Here is a 17,750-nt window from a genome sequence, read left to right as displayed (position 1 = left end):
TTTTCCACCCCTGATGGTCTCTATCAATATAAAGTTCTACACTTTGGGTTGCATGGGACACCTGCCACCTTCCAAAGAGCTATGAATAAATTGCTACGACCTCACACAGCTTATGCAGCTGCTTACTTGGACGATATAGTGATTTATACCTCAGACTGGGGATCACATTTAGCCAAAGTTTAGGCGGTCTTAGCTTCATTAAGGTCAGCAGGGTTAACAGCTAACCCAGAGAAATGTGCCATAGCCATGAGAGAAGCCAAATATTTGGGGTACATTGTTGGTCGAGGGCATGTAAAACCCCAGCTAGACAAAGTGGAGGCAGTTAAAAATTGGGCAAGACCAGAAAAAAAGTCGCAGTTAAGAACCTTTTTAGGCTTAGTAGGTTACTACAGGCGGTTTGTAAGCCACTTCGCCACTAGAGCTGCTCCACTTACGGACATGTTAAAAAAAAGTTGTCCAGATAGATTAACTTGGTCTGATTCTGCAGAAACCGCCTGGTCTGATCTTCGGTTAGCTCTTTGTTCCTCTCCAGTTCTACAAGCACCGGATTTTACCCGGAGGTTCTTCCTCCAAACTGATGCTTCTGGTGTTGGCTTAGGTGCAGTCTTGTCACAGGAGAAGAATGGAGTAGAAAATCCTGTCCTGTACCTAAGTCGTAAGTTGCTGCCAAGGGAACAAAAATATGCCACTGTGGAGAAAGAATGTCTCGCCATAAAATGGGCTACAGAAGCTCTGCGCTATTATCTTTTAGGCAGAGAGTTCACCCTCATAACAGACCATGCACCATTGAGATGGGTGCAGAGCAACCGGGAGGTAAATGCCAAGGTAACCCGCTGGTTCTTGGCACTGCAACCTTTTAAGTTCTCAGTAGAACATAGACCTGGGATTCTGCACAAGAATGTAGATGCATTGTCACGAAAATATGCGCTCCTCGTGAAGTCCGCGTCCCCTACTTGGAGACGCTAGGGGATATGTAACAAAGGGAGGCATTTTTCTGACAAGAGGCAGATAAAGTATACAAACAGAATAAAACATTGGCACAGTTATGCACCTAGGTGGAGATTAAACCAGGTAAAAACATATGTGTAGTTTGGAGTGTGTTAACTTACATGATTTAAAAGCTGCTTCCTCTCAGCAAACAGACAGGGTGTGTCTTAGTCTAAACAGAGCCAGGGATGGGTGTTTCCTTTTAAAGGAAAGGTGTGTGTGTCACCTGCCCATCAAGCTAGGCCTGTGGGAGGAGTGTCAGGTATAAAACCCTGCTTGTTTCATTGTTCAGGGAGATCAACGCTGGGCTAGCTGGCTGATCTGGACAGAGAGCTGGACTATGTATAGTAAGCGTATAGGGTCTCCATAATTGCTGTGCAAGTATACGGTATCAAAATATTATTACCATCCTGACAATAAAGAACCATAACAAGGAAGAAGTTGTTCGCGTGTGCTTCACCAGTAGCGGGCTCGTGCCACAACTATATTTATTTATATGTAACTTTTTTCTGGATGTAGTTATCTTCTAGTTTACACAGTTTGCACTACGTTTTGTTTCTATGTTTTTTTTATTCATATCTCATTCACAGGATCATGAATGAAGATTTAGAGAATCCAAAGTTACTTGATGTTACAAAACAATAGTACAATAACTAAGCATCAATTTTTTCTTTGAATTATTTTTTTTCTTTGTATTTATGTTCAGAGGTAACATTAGGGATACATTTGGCTGCTTTTGAACTATACAATAGTGTGGAAAAGAACCTGGGACAGACATGAGATCCAAGCTGTGGAGGAGCACATCATTAAGTTTATTCTGACATGCAGGGTAACTGTAAAGCATGATTGTGTCACCTGTATCATGGCTGAGCCATCCATATTGAGATATCAAAACTGGTTTGCTGTGAAATTCTACATAAAGAACCAGATAACAACTATAAAGAGAAATAAAAAATAGTTGATTCAATATGCAGTGGCCTCAGTGTGTGTGTGTGTGTGTGTGTGTCATTGACCTGTTTACACATCAACACTGTGGGGACCTGAGTTGAAGTGGGGACAAAACTTGAGGTCCTCACAAAGCTTCCCAAGGCTAATCAATGCAGGGGACTTTCCTAATAGGCGCAGCATAAAAATCTGGCATGTCCCCGCTAGTCACTTTTGTTGGAACAACAGTGTGTGTGTCTGATTTGGAGGGGAGAATGTGTGTGCACGTTCCACCGCTGGAGGTCATACATAAGCAGGCACATGCCATGTGCAGCGGTCCCGCGCATTTTACACTCAATGGAATAAAGAAACGGTCGCATCCCTCTGCTGCTGAAAGTAATGTGGGGACAGTGGAGCATGACAGAGTCCACTGGAGATTTAGATTATAGCCCAGAGAGCAGTGGAGATGAGTATGCTATGCCCCTGATGTTTAAGAGGAGAGTGGTTCAGACACCAGCGGTGATGCCCCATTGCCCGACAGAGGAGCAAACTGTAGGTACCCAGCGATGAGTTGTACGCAGGTCCATTCCCAACCTACTGGCAGCAGCTTTTTAAACACAGCGGGTCGGAGAGACAATGTGGTATCTGTTCAAACAGTATCCAGAAACAGTGATGACTCCAAGACATATGCCAAAAAGTAGTTCTGCCTGTACTGTTTAATCCCCTCTCAAAAATAGCCCAGCACATGCAGCATGTTCACCACAATGAGACTGAAGTAGCCCATACTGTGCAATTCCCCAAGCACTGGAAAGAAAGGTGCATGCACTTGACACATCTTCTCAATAGGGGCAACTTAGCACACAACGCAGAGGTAATAAGCACAGGACATGGCGTTCTGGTCCCGTGCAAACTTCAAGGCAAAGAGATGGATATATTGTGGAACGCGGAAACCAGCGTGCGTTCCAGCGTATAAGCTGAAAACTGGAAGTTCAGCTTTTCTTTCCATCTGACAGGAAGTATATTGGAAATACCAAAATGGCTGTGTGCTGCAACAATCCAAAAGAGAAGTTGGAGGATAGAGTTATTTTACTAACTGTGGTGACCTGGATTAACAGACATTCAAATAGGAGCTCCCTTGAAAGGACATGACCATATATGTGAGTACTCACACATCAATCTATGTCTAAGCAGATCTGAAAAAGTTTTCTAAGTGACGATTTCTATTTACATGTCACTGACGAGTGTGTATGTGAATTGGTAGCATCAGATGCACAACGAATTGGGCTATTGTAGACCCATATGCTTAGTCCTGTGGATATTTCAATTTTAACTTTGATTATACTTCAAATGAATTTACTATCCTTTGCAAGGTGGAACATATGATCCCACATACAAGATCATATATACATAGTAAATCATTCTATTAAATATATTATTCGATTAAGTTGATTTACATAATGTTTTTACACAATACATGTGGCACCAGGGAATTTATGTTTGATACAAAGAGAGGGATGCTGAAGGTTTCATGCACTGTGCAGCCTGCCAAGGCTTGTTTACAAGGAAATACCTGTGGCGACACTTGAAGAGATGTAAGCTAAACCAAAGGGGCAACAAGCCCACACCTGGCACTGTACGCATTTGCTCAGTCTGTTCCACCTACCATAAGTGGTGGCTTTTGGAAGCTTTTGAGCGACATGAACCAGGATAAAGTCTTACTCGCAGTCAAAAATGACTGATGCATCATACAGATGGGGTATTACCTCTTCAACCAGGTCGGGTCAGATGTTGGCAGGCACAAGTACATCCGTCAGAAGCTTAGAGAAATGGGCTGGCTACTGTTACAGGCCAGAAGAGCTACCCCTTTGGAGAGGATGGAAGACTTTACTATCCCATCAAACTTTCTGCACGTAGTAGACGCTGTGAAGCTGGTAGCTGGCACTCAAGGTTGGGCACGGCTAGCAGAAGATAGCGAGCATTGTGGAATGCTGAGCCATGATGGAGGGCTGTACTGCTGCAGTTGAAAACACGCAAAACTTCAGGACGATATACAAGGCGATATGGAACGAGTTGATCTCATCGGTTGCCTTGAAAACTCTTTAGGAGTCCAAGTGGAACATGCCTCGGCTCTTACCTTTCACGGAAGATGTGAAAAAGATGCACTTGTACCTTGATGAGAAGCAGCAAGAACACTGAAGTGATCTATCCACCTAGCCTACGGTTAACCACTGGGCACTGTGTTACGAGCCGTGGCGGTGCCCAGTCACCGCAACTCTCTCATCTGCGTCCCGGCCATCGCTATGACGACCGGGACGACACTTCCGGGTATCGTCCTGGCCATTGCCTAGGCAATGGGCGACACGCTTTGTAGTTAGCGTCGAGTCCCGGCATTAGAGTTAGCCGGGCGCGTGCGCAAATCAGGTTACGGATCATTAATTACAGCCTCCTGTGGCTGATTCACTGCCTCTCCTCATTGGTCCTATACCCATATATTAGGCAGGGAGGGCTTAGTCTCCCTGCCGGTTATAGTTCAGTGTTCCTGTGCCTTAGCCTGCTCCTGTGGCTTTGCTGGTGAAAACCCTTGGATTTGACTACCTGTGTATGACCCTTTGCCTGCCCCTGGATTCTGAGCCTTGATATATTGCTTGTACCCGGACTCTGAACCATTGCCTGTGATCCTGATCCATTGCCTGTCTCTGGATTCCAAACCATTGCCTGTGACCTTGACCGTGCTGATACCTGACACCTCCTCCGGTGCTCCGTCCAGTCTGCGGATCGCTGTTCCGCCGCTGTTCCGCTTGTCATCTCCTGTACCTGTACGCAGCTGTGTGAGTATAAACTTATACTACTTTGAGTTTAAGACCTGGAGGCATCTGAGTACCTGTGAGCATAACCAGTCTCTACGGGAAAGGCGGCTGCTAAATGTGAAGACCTATTCTACCTGTTCTATAAGCACTGGTTGTCGTAACACACTGCTTGCAAAAGTCACCCTGGCACAGATGATCTTGTTCAAGCGAAGAAGGGAAGGGGAAGTCTCCAAAATGTTGCTGACTACCTTCTCCTCAAGAGATACTTCGGATCTCTAGGAAGATGTGTCCCTAGTGCTTTCCAATATTGAGAGGAAGCCCTGTTGGCACTTTACTCGCATTGAAATCCGTGGAAAACGAGGGAAAAAAGTCCCTATCCTGCTGACACCAGCCATGAAAGCTGCAATGGAACTTCTCACAGAAAAGTGTGACAAATGTGGAGTGGATAGCCAAATGTCTACATGTTCGCCAGACCAGCTTCCTTGTCACACTTCAGAGGCTACAATTGTATACGACTGTTTGCCTGAGAGTGTAGGGCCAAACATTTCCACACACTGTCTTCCACGAAGCTTCGAAAACACATTGCCACTCTTTCGAAGGTCCTCAACCTTAATTACACAGAAATGGATCAGTTGGCAGACTTGCTTGGGCACGACATCAGGGTGCATCAGCAGTGTTACCACCTCCCAGAAGGTACACTCCAACTCGCCAAGATCAGCAAACTGTTAATGGCTCTCGAAAGTGACAGACTGGCCGAATTCAAAGGCAAAAATTTGTATGAAATGCACATTGATCCGGACGGTAAGTAGGAAATCTGGGTGTAAATATATCAAGGTGTGATTTTGCAAATACAGGTAGCTTCTCGGGAGAGTTGAAACTAGCAGATGTATGAAGCTGAGATTTCATGTAAAATCACCAGAGTTGTGTTTCTGTCAAAATCGCTATTTCCAAAATCGATAGAGATCAAACTCCCGACTGCTTGCCACTCTAGCTATAGAAGTCTCAAATGTTTGAAGCTGCGATTAAGCAAACTCTCTTGAGTTTGCTTTAAAAATCGCTACATACAACACGCTGCATCCTAGCAGCATGTTTAGTAAACACATCACTGTTACAATGTTAGACTATACAGCCGGAGGTCCCGGTAGCTTGGGTGTAGAAAGAGCCCTATTGCTTTCAGCACTGGGCTGGATGTCCCTAGAGGGAGGGGCCCGCTCAATTTTTTCGCAGACCCCACTCTCTAGGGAATCCAGCCCAGCACTGAACAGCCTGGGGTTGGTTGTCATTATGGCAGGGGGACCCCTGCCGCATGTCCCCCTGCTATAGTGCCACCCACCCCAAGCTGGTTTGCCTAGTGCCGGTTGTATGAAAATCGGGGCGACCCCACGCCAAATTTTTCTCTGATTGTCACGCAACCAGCAGTGGCTGGCAGCACTAAGGTTAATAGTGGCCGGGTGGTGGGACCCCACGCTTTTTTTAAATCTATTTTTAAACATTTGACAGCTGCCGGGACCTCTGGCTGTATAGACAGAACATTGTAACAGTGATGTGTTTACTAATCACGCAGGAAACACGAGTGAGTTAGCTACAGACGGGAGTGTCTGACATCGCAGCAAATCGCTAGAGATGACCAGCAATTTTTAAGATCAGAGTAAAAAATGCAGTTTAATACATCTGGCAATTTGGGGACTAAAATCGCAGGTTATCCCCGCGATTTCCCGCGATTTTAAAACGCTGAAAAAATTGGACCTTGATACATTTACCCCCTGGTGTCTGATTTATGCTTTTGACTTTTACCTTGGTTATTTACATATCTGTTTCTTTTCAGAACCAGTCCAGCTAAAGAGCGACATGTCGTATGATGAGCAATCCCCCGTGACAGTGGGAAAAGTGGTCAAGCATTTGGTCGACACTTCCACGTCAGAAGAGAGGTGGTGTATGGACCTGGCAAAACGGGACCAGTGCCCAGCCATGGCTTCCACAAGTAGGTGTAGCACACAGTTTTGCTAGGCAGAAGAACTTTGCCTTATCTGTATTTTGCAGAGCCATATTGGATCACTGTACTTCCTTTCAGGTTGCAAAGAAGTGCTGAGGAAATTTAGACTGTAAGCCCCAATGGGGCAGGGACTGATGTGAGTGAGTTCTCTGAACAGCGCTGAGGAATTAGTGGCGCTAAATAAATAAATGATGATGATGATGATGGGACAGAGAGGAGGTCCAGGCTGTGGAGAAACACCTGAAGAGGTCTATACAGACATGCTGGGTGCCCGGAAAGCGGGACTGTGTTGCGTGCCTCATGGCTGAACCATCTATACTGAAAGATCGTAACTGGTCAGGGATGAAATTCTACATAAAGAACAACATAACAGCTTTAAAGAGGGATCAAACTTGTTGAAATGATGCACAGTGGTTGAACAGGGCTGTAACCTCCATGGCTAGGTGTTTGTGTAAGCGGGCATGCGGATGTCCTCAGACGATCAGAATACACAAAACTTTCCCAACCATTGTTATTATTTATTCATTTATGTATGTGATAGGAACCCCTCCAGCAGGCACAACACAACCCGGAGTCTACTCTGCCAGTCAGGTGTTCACTGGAGCCCCTGATGGTGGGGACAGACTGGGCTGCAGACTGACAGAGGGTCGTGAAGTGTGTACCGGCTGGGGAGAACCCAGGCATGAAGAGCCAGGTCCACGCAGAGGTCAAGGGCCGGCAGCAGGTATCAGTATCAAATGAACAAGCTGAGGTCAGAGGTCACAGGCAAAGTAGCAGAACGGGTAAACAAGCCAAGGATCGGGGTCACAGGAAACACGAGCGAAGTCCAATACAAAGCCAGGGGTCATACACGGGAAGTCAAACGTAGATATCAGGACACAGGAACAGGAACAAAACAGGTCAGCAGACTGGAGCATAGAAGCTATAACCGGCAATGAGGCAGCAGACCTCATTGCCTTAAATACCCAGCTGAACCAATCACAGGTTGAACACACTCCTGCAGGTTAATAGAGCAGTCACTAATAGAGCCAATCAGGGCTTGCCCCTGGCCTGCACAGTTGCAATCTAATGCCTGTAATTGCCTCCTATAATCTGCCCATATTATTTAGCCCACAGGCTGTAGAACGCTGCGCCCGGCTTCCTCCTATTGCCGGGACGCAGCTCTGAAGCGTCTGCTGGTTGCCCCGGCAACGGCCGGGTTATGGCCGGAAATGACGTCCCGGTCGCCATGGCGACGGCCGGGGCGCGGGTGAGTGAGTCGCTGCGGGTGGGCACTGCCGCGGCTCGTAACAGTACCCCCCCCTTGAGGAGGGGTCGAGGGACCCCGACATCCCGGTTTTCTAGGGAATTTTTTGAAGAACTCCTTCAGTTTCTTTGGGGCATGGAGTTGTCTCCGCGGAACCCAAGATCGCTCTTCTAATCCGCGATTCCTCCATTGTATAAGGAAATGCACCTGTCCTTGAACATTTTTAGAATCAAGGACCTTTTGAATCACGAATTTTTGTGGCCCACTGGAACCTCTCCCAGGCACACTTGAAGACTGGGCTTGACCAGGATAAAGCACTGGCTTCAATAGAGAACAATGAAAGGTGTTTGGAATTCTTAACGAGCCTGGAATTTTTAACCTAAATGCGACGGAGTTCACCTGCTTGATGATAAGAAACGGCCCGATGAACTTAGGGCCCAATTTCTTGCAAGGTTGTCTGAGCCTGATATTTTTTGTAGACAGCCAGACTTTCTGGCCAACATTAAGGGAGCAGGGGGTACGGTGTCGGTCCGAATTTTTTTTTGCAACAAGTGAGGCTTGTTTTAAAGATGAATGTACTTTCTTCCAGACAACTCTGAGATCCCTGGCAGTGGAACGGATCTCCTGGATACCAACGGACTGGAGTGAATACAAAGAGTTAGATCTGGGGTGGAAACCATAATTGCAAAAGAACGGAGAGGTTTTGGTGGATGAGTGACAGGAGTTGTTACAGGCAAATTCTGCCCAGGGCAACAAGGAGGACCAGTTGTCATGGAACTCCGATATGTAGCATCGCAAGAACTTCTCCAAGGACTGGTTAACCCTTTCAGTCTGCCCATTTGACTGAGGGTGGTATGCAGATGATAAACTGACCTTGATTCCCAGGAGGGTACAGAATGATCTCCAGAACTGCGCTATGAACTGGGAACCCCGATCGGAGATGATGTCTGTAGGGAGTCCATGGAGGCGGAAAATGTGTTGAATGAACAAGACTGCCAAATCTCGAGCAGTAGGAAGTCTAGTGAGTGGAATGAAATGCGCCATCTTGCTGAACCGGTCTACCGCGACCCAAATGGTATTGTGTCCCGCAGAGGGTGGCAGATCGACTATAAAGTCCATGGACAGATGTGTCCAAGGTTTACCAGGGGCGGCCAACGGAACTAACTGACCTACTGGGCGAGTCCTGGGAACTTTGTTCCTGGCACAAACTTCACAGGACCGGACGTGACTCTTGACGTCAGCAGACAGAGACGGCCACCATACAGTACGGGAAAGGATTTCCAGTGTTTTGTAGACTCCAGGATGCCCAGCAGTCCGACTGTTGTGTGCCTCAGCAAGGACTGTCTTCCTTAGATGAACTGGGACAAACAAACATCCTGCCGGAGTGTTATCAGGAGCCAACCTCTGGAACCTTTGTAAGGTACAGCTCAAATCTTGAGTTAATCCGGCATGAATCATAGACACAGGAACAATAGGCTCTGGGCAGGTGACCGGAGCATGATGTGCCAGGAAACTTCTAGACAGGGCGTCCGCTTGAATATTTTTGGAACCAGGACGATAGGTGATAATAAAGTTGAACCGAGTGAAGGACAGCGACCACCGAGCCTGTCGGGGGTTCAGACGCTTGGCTGACTGTATATACTGTAAGTTCTTATGATCCGTTATAACGGAGATCTGGTGTGCAGCGCCTTCCAACCAGTGTCGCCATTCCTCAAAGGCCCATTTAATTGCCAGCAATTCTCGGTTTCCCACGTCATAGTTGGTTTCCGCTGATGAGAACTGACGGGAAAAAAAGGCACATGGATGTAAGCGGTGGGTCTGGGGGTCTTTTTGTGACAAGACGGCCCCAGCACCGACGTCAGAAGCATCTACCTCAAGAACAAACGGTACCCTAGGATCCGGATGTCTGAGAACCTGAGCAGACACAAAAGCTTTCTTCAGGATTTTGAATGCATTTATTGCCTGTTGTGACCAAACAGTTGGATCACCTCCTTTGCGGGTCAAGGTGACGATAGGAGCCACGAAATCAGCAAAGCCGCCAATAAACCTCCTGTAGTAATTGGCGAATCCCAGGAATCTCTGGACCACCTTGAGGTTATTCGGTTGTATCCAAGCCAGAATTGCTTGGACCTTGGTTGGGTCCATGGAGAAACCTTCTGAGGAGATTAGATAACCGAGGAAGGATACCTTCTGGACCTCGAACTCGCATTTCTCGAGTTTAGCGTAGAGGTGATGTTCCCGTAATTTCTGTAGGATTTGTCTGACATGACCCTGGTGCACAGACAACGATTTTGAATATATGAGGATGTCATCTAAGTAAACAACAACAAAGTGTCCCAGGAACTCACGTAACACCTCATTAATCAAATCCTGAAATACGGCAGGAGCATTACTAAGGCCAAACGGCATGACCAGGTATTCGTAATGGCCCGAGAGCGTGTTGAAAGCCGTCTTCCACTCATCACCTGCTCTAATACGTATGAGATTATAGGCCCCACGAAGATCAATTAGTTGTGAAGATAGTGGCTCCTCTTAATTAATCAAAAAGAACGGAGATGAGGGAAAGGGGGTAGGTGTTCTTAACCGTAATAAGGTTCAGCCCTCGATAATCGATACAGGGTCTGAGTCCACCGTCCTTCTTGGGTACAAAGAAACACCCTGCTCCTACTGGGGACTTGGATGGCCTGATGAAGCCCTTCTCCAAGTTTTCGTCAATATACTCCTGCATGGATTTGGTCTCTGGACCGGATAGAGGATACAAGCGTCCCTTGGGTAATTTAGAGCCCGGAATGAGCTCAATGGCACAGTCGAAATTGCGGTGCGGTGGTAGTGTGTCAGCAGCCTTTTTGGAGAAAACATCCCAGTAGTCATGATACTGAGAAGGGAGCTGCTCCGGAATAGACTGAATAATACATGGAGGTAGTGTCAAGCAAGACTGTGTACAATGGGGGCTCCACTGGACAATTTCTCCTTTTGCCCAATCCATGACGGGGTTATGGCAGGATAGCCAAAGGTGGCCCAGAATTAAAGGAACCGATGGACATTCGATAAGACGTAACACTATGGATTCCGAATGGAGAGCGCCAATGTTCAACTGTAGTGGTGGGGTCTCCCAAGTAATCTTGCCGCCTGGCAACGGACTACCATCTAAGCCACATACCGTAATGACAGATTGGAGTTTAATCCGCGGAATCCCAGCAGAGCGGGCAAACTCGATGTCAAGGAAGTTGCCAGCAGCTCCACTGTCAATGAAGGCTGATAGTTTCGTAGAACGAGCACTGAACGTGAGCTGTGCAGGGACCAATAGTGCATTTTTCGGGGAAACGATCTGCAGACCTAAGTGAACTTTCTCCTCGTTCCCAAGGCATGCTCGTCCCGACTTGTTTGGGCAAGAACGGGAGAAATGGCCCCTTGTGCCACAATACAAACATAAGCCTTGTGTCCGTCTCCTGTCTCTTTCTTCAGAGGAAAGACGATATGCTCCCAATTGCCTTGGTTCCTCACCAACCTGGGAGATAGGAACGAAGGTGGATGGAGGTGATGCTGTTTCCTTTTCAGTTTTCCGCTCCTTATATCTCCTGTCAATTTTAATGGAGAGGTGCATCAGATCCTCCAGAGAGCTAGGAGACGGGTATTGCACCAAAGAATCTTTAATCTGTTCGGATAGGCCGACACGGAACTGACTACGTAAGGCAGGGTCGTTCCATCCACTATCAGGTGACCATCTACGGAATTCAGCGCCATATTCTTCTGCCGACCGTCGGCCTTGTTTCAAAGACCGTAGATGAGCTTCCGCGGAGGCCACTCGATCCGGGTCATCATACAGTAGACCCAATGCCTCAAAGAAGGAGTCTACGGACTGCGTGGCAGGACTGGTCTGTGGCAAAGAAAACGCCCAGGACTGGGGGTCACCCTGTAGAAGGGAAATAATAATCCCAACTCTTTGCTGCTCTGAACCGGAGGAGCGGGGTCTCGTCCGAAAATAGAGCTTGCAGCTCTCCCTGAAGTTCCGAAACAGGGTTCTATTTCCGGAGAACCGATCCGGTAAATTCATTTTGGGCTCACAGATGGGATCTAGAGTAGGTTGTGAAGCTTTTGTGGCTTCTTCTTGAACAGACATACGCTCAGCCAATCCCTGCATCCTCTGATACAAGGACTCAACATGGCCTGCTAGGGTTTGTGCCGGAGACGGTGTGGATCCACTTGCATCCATTCTAACCTTGTCTCCGTGAGTGGGCCGGTTATAATGATAGGAACCCCTCCAGCCGGCACAACACAACCCGGAGTCTACTCTGCCAGTCAGGTGTTCACTGGAGCCCCTGATGGTGGGGACAGACTGGGCTGCAGACTGACAGAGGGTCGTGAAGTGTGTACCGGCTGGGGAGAACCCAGGCATGAAGAGTCAGGTCCACGCAGAGGTCAAGGGCCGGCAGCAGGTATCAGTATCGAATGAACAAGCTGAGGTCAGAGGTCACAGGCAAAGTAGCAGAACAGGTAAACAAGCCAAGGATCGGGGTCACAGGAAACACGAGCGAAGTCCAATACAAAGCCAGGGGTCATACACGGGAAGTCAAACGTAGATATCAGGACACAGGAACAAAACAGGTCAGCAGACTGGAGCATAGAAGCTATAACCGGCAATGATCAATTAAGAGGAGCCATGGCGACCGGGACGTCATTTCTGGCCATAACTCGGCCATTGCCGGGGCAACCAGCAGACGCTTCAGAGCTGCGTCCCGGCAATAGGAGGAAGCCGGGCGCAGCGTTCTACAGCCTGTGAGCTAATTAATATGGGCAGGACACAGGAACAAAACAGGTCAGCAGACTGGAGCATAGAAGCTATAACCGGCAATGAGGCAGCAGACCTCATTGCCTTAAATACCCAGCTGAACCAATCACAGGTTGAACACACTCCTGCAGGTTAATAGAGCAGTCCCTAATAGAGCCAATCAGGGCTTGCCCCTGGCCTGCACAGCTGAAGTCTAATGCCTGTAATTGCCTCCTATAATCTGCCCATATTAATTAGCCCACAGGCTGTAGAACGCTGCGCCCGGCTTCCTCCTATTGCCGGGACGCAGCTCTGAAGCGTCTGCTGGTTGCCCCGGCAATTGCCGAGTTATGGCCAGAAATGACGTCCCGGTCGCCATGGCGATGGCCGGGACGCGGGTGAGTGAGTCGCGGCGGCTGGGCACCGCCGCGGCTCGTAACAGTATGCAGGAATGTGAATTTCCTCAGTCAAAATACATGACACTTTCCCCATCTTGTAGTCCGTGACAATACTTTATGCAAAGTCTCAGCTATCTTGCCTCATCAAGTTGGATGTCATTATTTGTTGGGGCCCATTTGTTTGAAGTAAATGGTTTCTCAACACCAGCTTTACTCTGTCTGGCAGACTCTTTGTAATTTGGATTCTCTGCACTTTTTAACCAAAGCTCCACATATTTTAATAGTACTCTTGTCTTGTTGGATACATCCATCAGTTTCTTTAGGGTACATTTGTGATAAGCCTACCATCTATCTTATAACACTCAACATAATGACAAGTGAGGCTGCATAGAACGAATGCACTTAAAAGGGCGACAGGGTTTGTAGTAAGCTGAAATCTTACCTGAAGGGATTAACATAGGTTTTGGCCCGACCAATGTGTGCTCCAGTGGGAGGGACCTTGATTGGTAAAGAAGGCTGTACTTCCTGTTCTGCCTCATTCCACAGCACGAGATTGCAGAGGGAGGACCTGAAACAGAAAAACGGATAAGTTTCCTTACTTTCTGTCATGAGCCGCGGCGGTACTCACAGCCGCCGTGGCTCGCTTCCCGTGTGCCCTGGCGTCCCGGCCGTCACCATGACGACCGGGACGTCATTTCCTCTTCCTGCCCGGCCGTCACCAAGGCAATGGCCGGACGCCTCTACTATAGCGCTGCGTCCCGGCGGTAGGCGGGCGCATGCGCATGACAGGCAGGCTGTGGGCTGATATTACAGGCATTAGCCTGCATCTGTGTATTTCAGGGACAAGCCCTGATTGGCCCTGTTCTGTATGAGTAATTAGCCTGCAGCTGTGTATCCAACTACTGATTGGTCTGTATTGGTATTTAAGGCAATGAGGTCTGCTGCCTCATTGCCGGTTATAGCGTTCTATCCTCAGTTCTGCTGCCTGCTTGTGCTATCCATTTTGGTTCCTGCTACCTTGGATTTGACTACCCGTGTTTTGACCCCTGCTTGTTATTGGACCTGTGACCCTTCTCTTCTGACCTTGATCTTTTGCCTGGAATTTGGATTTTGCTTCTCTGCCTGTGAGTTTGACCCTTCGCTTGCCCTTGGATATTGCATCTGTGCCTGTGACCTTTTTGACCCAGGATTCTTCTTATACTACAGTCCACCAATCACTCCACTTCTGGGAACTCCTTTAAGTCAGTATACGTTACTCGACCCTCGGTCGGCCCACAGCCCAGTCTGTCCCCACCACTAGGGGCTCCAGCGAACACCTGGCCTTCAGAGTAGTTTCCGAGTTTCACTGTACTGACTTGGGAGTTCCTAACACTTTCCTGCTATATTTTTCTTGGCTTTGCAGGCTTATGTCTGTCTGTTTGCTGTAGTTGCCTGTGTTTTTGTTTTTTTGGTTCTTTTTTCTCTCCCCTTAGTTTTCCTCCTTTTCGCCCTGTTATTACACACTCGCTCCATTCACCCCCCGATCCCCCCCCTCCCGCCTTCATCAATTCTCCTTCCTCCGTCCATTGTCTTTTTCCCCGGCTTCCCCCCCCCCCCTTTTTTTCTCCCCCTGCATTTTGTCCCAGCTCTGTTCAGCTTGCCCTGTTCCAGGCGCACCATCTCCCGCCCGGCTCGCCTTCGTTCCCCCTCCCCCGCCAGGTCCGCCCGCCATATTGCCTCCCTGCGGGGTCCTCCGGTCACAGCTCCCCCTCCGGCGCACACTTTGGTCCCCCCGGCGGCCAGGCACCTTAGCCCCGTCCGCTCATCGGCGGGGTCTTATCCGGCGGCCGGATCAGTCATAGGGGCCGGTCTGCGGCACCCCGTCCATTGGCCGGGCTGCGCATGCGCAGAGCAAGGGCGCCATTGCGCCCAGCCGTTCCTCACTGCTCTACTGTAGGGGGAGAGGGGAGGGGGAGGGGGAAGCCAGCGGTGTTGCAGAGGAGACCATCAGGCTTAGCCAGGATCAAGAGGATATTAATCCTTATCAAGTGGGCAACGCAGGTGAGAGTGAGAGGGTTTTTTTTCTACCAGCCCAGGAGGACAGGTGCAGATGGACTTGGTTTTCGCACAGTGCCCCATTACGCCCCCCATGTCATCTCGCGTGAGGTGGTCTCTCAGTTATAATCCCCCAGCCCTGCATCACCTGTATTTCCCACCAAGCTCCTTTCTGCCCCACAGCAGCAGGGGCTCTGCATGGGGGGCTCATCATGGCGGGGATTATCGGGTGGTGAGGGGCGGGTACGGCCAGCCCACGGCACAACGGCATTACACTGGGGCGGTCGCCTATGACAGCGGCGCTGGCAATTTTATAAGAAGGGAGTCGCCTGTGCGGCCTCCTATTTCCCCGCCATAGCTTATCACCACCAGCAATGGGGTCAAGAGGGTCACGGTGGGACTATGCACCAGCTAGCACAGTGAGTGGGACGGATTTTGGGGGGGCGGAGCACGGAATTGGATATATAGTTTTTGATTACCATCACGCCAGCGTGAGTCAAGCTAGGCGTGAGTCATTGCTGAGCAAACGTAGCAGGCAGACACCCCAGACAGGAGACAGCGAACAGCCATTAGTCCGCAGTGAGATGGGGCAGGTCGGGGCGTTAGAAATAGCGCACGGGATCAGGCCTAACATGCGGGATAGGATAAAACGGGGGAAGTACGTGGACATTTATGCATTGACAGGCGAGGGCAAGAAGGCCTTGGCGGCGTTGAGCAATAAGGCAGGCATGGGGGAGGAGAAGTACCGATCCTTCCCTAGATGGGTGAATGCCTTCTGCATTTTCGCGACAATATACCTTGAGACCAGACCCAGCGAGCAGGCGGAAGTGTGGCGATACATGCACCTGATTAGCGGGATGTATGTTAAGGATGGCCCAGTGATATGGAGGGCATACGACGAGCTTTTCAGAAAGCGTATGAGCGGGCGTGAGAAATGGCCCTTTGGGTCGAAGGATATAGACACCTGGCTGTAACTGATGAGGCCGAGCAATCAGGCGGCAGAGGGCAACACAGGCAGGAGGTTTCAAGGGCCGGGGAGGGCGCAAACAGCCCTCCCCACGAGAGGCAGGTGCTATGATTTCAACACAGGGTCCTGTCAGCGAGGGTCATCCTGTAGGTTTAGACACAACTGCACGCTATGCAGTGGACAGCATCCAGCCACCGAATGTGCAAAGGCCCGGGGAAGTGGGGGTAGGGGAAGAGGAGCGAAGCCAGCTATGCTGGGTCAAGGGTCCATCGCCAATTAATTTGGCTGAACTGGACAAATCGCTTGCTTGGTTCGATGACAGGGACACCGCTGCTCTCCTACATGGCGGCTTTCACCTCGGTGCAAGGCAGCATTTCTACGGCAGCATCGGTCAATTTGAAGTCGGCTCTCGCTCTCCCGGAGGTGCTGGACGAAAAAGTAGGGAAGGAGGTGGGTCTGGGTCGCATGATAGGCCCGTTCCTACTCCCGCCCATCCCAAATCTTATTTTGTCCCCGGTAGGGGTTGTCTCCAAAAGGCAGCGGGGAAATTCAGACTGATACAACATCTGTCGTACCCGGATGGCCTATCCGTGAATGACTCGATAGATGCCACCCTAAGTTCGGTTAATTATCAATCTTTTGAGTCTGCACTAGCATTGGTGCAGGAATGCAGGAGGGGTGCCCTGTTAGCTAAAATTGATATCGAGTTAGCTTTTAGGTTACTGCCCCTTCACCCGGAGTCGAATCAATACATGGGTTTTCGGCATCGTGCTGGATACTATATCGATCGCTGTCTTCCCATGGGTTGTTCGATATCCTGTGCACTATTTGAGAAGTTTAGTGGCTTCTTGCATTGGTGCATTCAGACGGGAACGGGGTGTCGGTGGATCGCACACTATCTTGACGACTTCTTGGTTATCGGGCCACCTGATTCCACATGTTGTCGGGATACGCTGTTTTCCACTGAGGCTTTTTTTTTTAGGGTACTAGGCATTCATATTGCCGTGGATAAGACGGAGGGCCCAGCCACGTGTCCCTCATTCCTTGGAATTGAGATCGACACGGTGGCCGGGATCTGCAGGCTCCCAGCCGATAAGGTGTCCAAGATGTACAATGCAATTGCAGAAGCGTTAGGTTCCAGCTCCAGTCCGCTTAGGCAGGTTCAGTCCCTGTTAGGGAGGTTCAGCTTTGCCTGCCGTGTCATTCCCATGGGTAGAGTTTTCTGTAGGAAACTGCAGAGAGCCACTGCAGGTAGGTGTAGACCGCACACGGCTGTGCGACTATCCAAGGTGATCAGGGAAATATTACAAATCTGGCTCACCTTCCTTAGGGAGTTCAATGGGACGCGAATCTGGCCGTCACCACCCGTAACAAACTTTAATATCGAACTGTTTACGGATGCTTCCGGAGCATGCGGCTTCGGCGCTTACCTGGACGGACATTGGTGCGCGGAAAGCTGGCCTGAAGAGTGGCATAGGGTAGGGATTACCAAGAGCTTTTTGGTCCTGGAGTTATTCTCGATTGTTGTGGCAATTGAACTGTGGGTGCCCGAGTTGCGAGGGAAGCACATAGTCTTTTGGTGCGACAGTTTGGGGGTGGTCCAGTCGATTAATAAACAAAGCGCCT

The 17,750-nt window shown here is 49.2% G+C and overlaps 2 long non-coding RNA genes across 2 annotated transcripts in view; one reads left to right on the top strand and one right to left on the bottom strand.

Moving 5' to 3' along the window:
- Positions 1-17,750, top strand: part of LOC142100770 (uncharacterized) — a 135,106-nt gene that overhangs the window by 62,572 nt on the left and 54,784 nt on the right. The gene's annotated exons all lie outside the window — the stretch shown is intronic.
- LOC142100769 (uncharacterized) overlaps positions 1-17,750 on the bottom strand; it is a 40,663-nt gene that overhangs the window by 14,355 nt on the left and 8,558 nt on the right. Inside the window, exon 3 of the long non-coding RNA XR_012678900.1 lies at positions 13,566-13,691. This is a non-coding gene — a long non-coding RNA (uncharacterized LOC142100769). The remainder of the gene's footprint in view (positions 1-13,565; positions 13,692-17,750) is intronic.

The sequence above is a fragment of the Mixophyes fleayi genome, chromosome 9 (genome assembly GCF_038048845.1).
Source record: "Mixophyes fleayi isolate aMixFle1 chromosome 9, aMixFle1.hap1, whole genome shotgun sequence".
Taxonomy (NCBI): Eukaryota; Metazoa; Chordata; class Amphibia; order Anura; family Limnodynastidae; genus Mixophyes; species Mixophyes fleayi.
The sequence above is the reverse complement of the archived record's forward strand: the minus strand, read 5'-3'. Positions and strand labels throughout refer to the sequence as shown.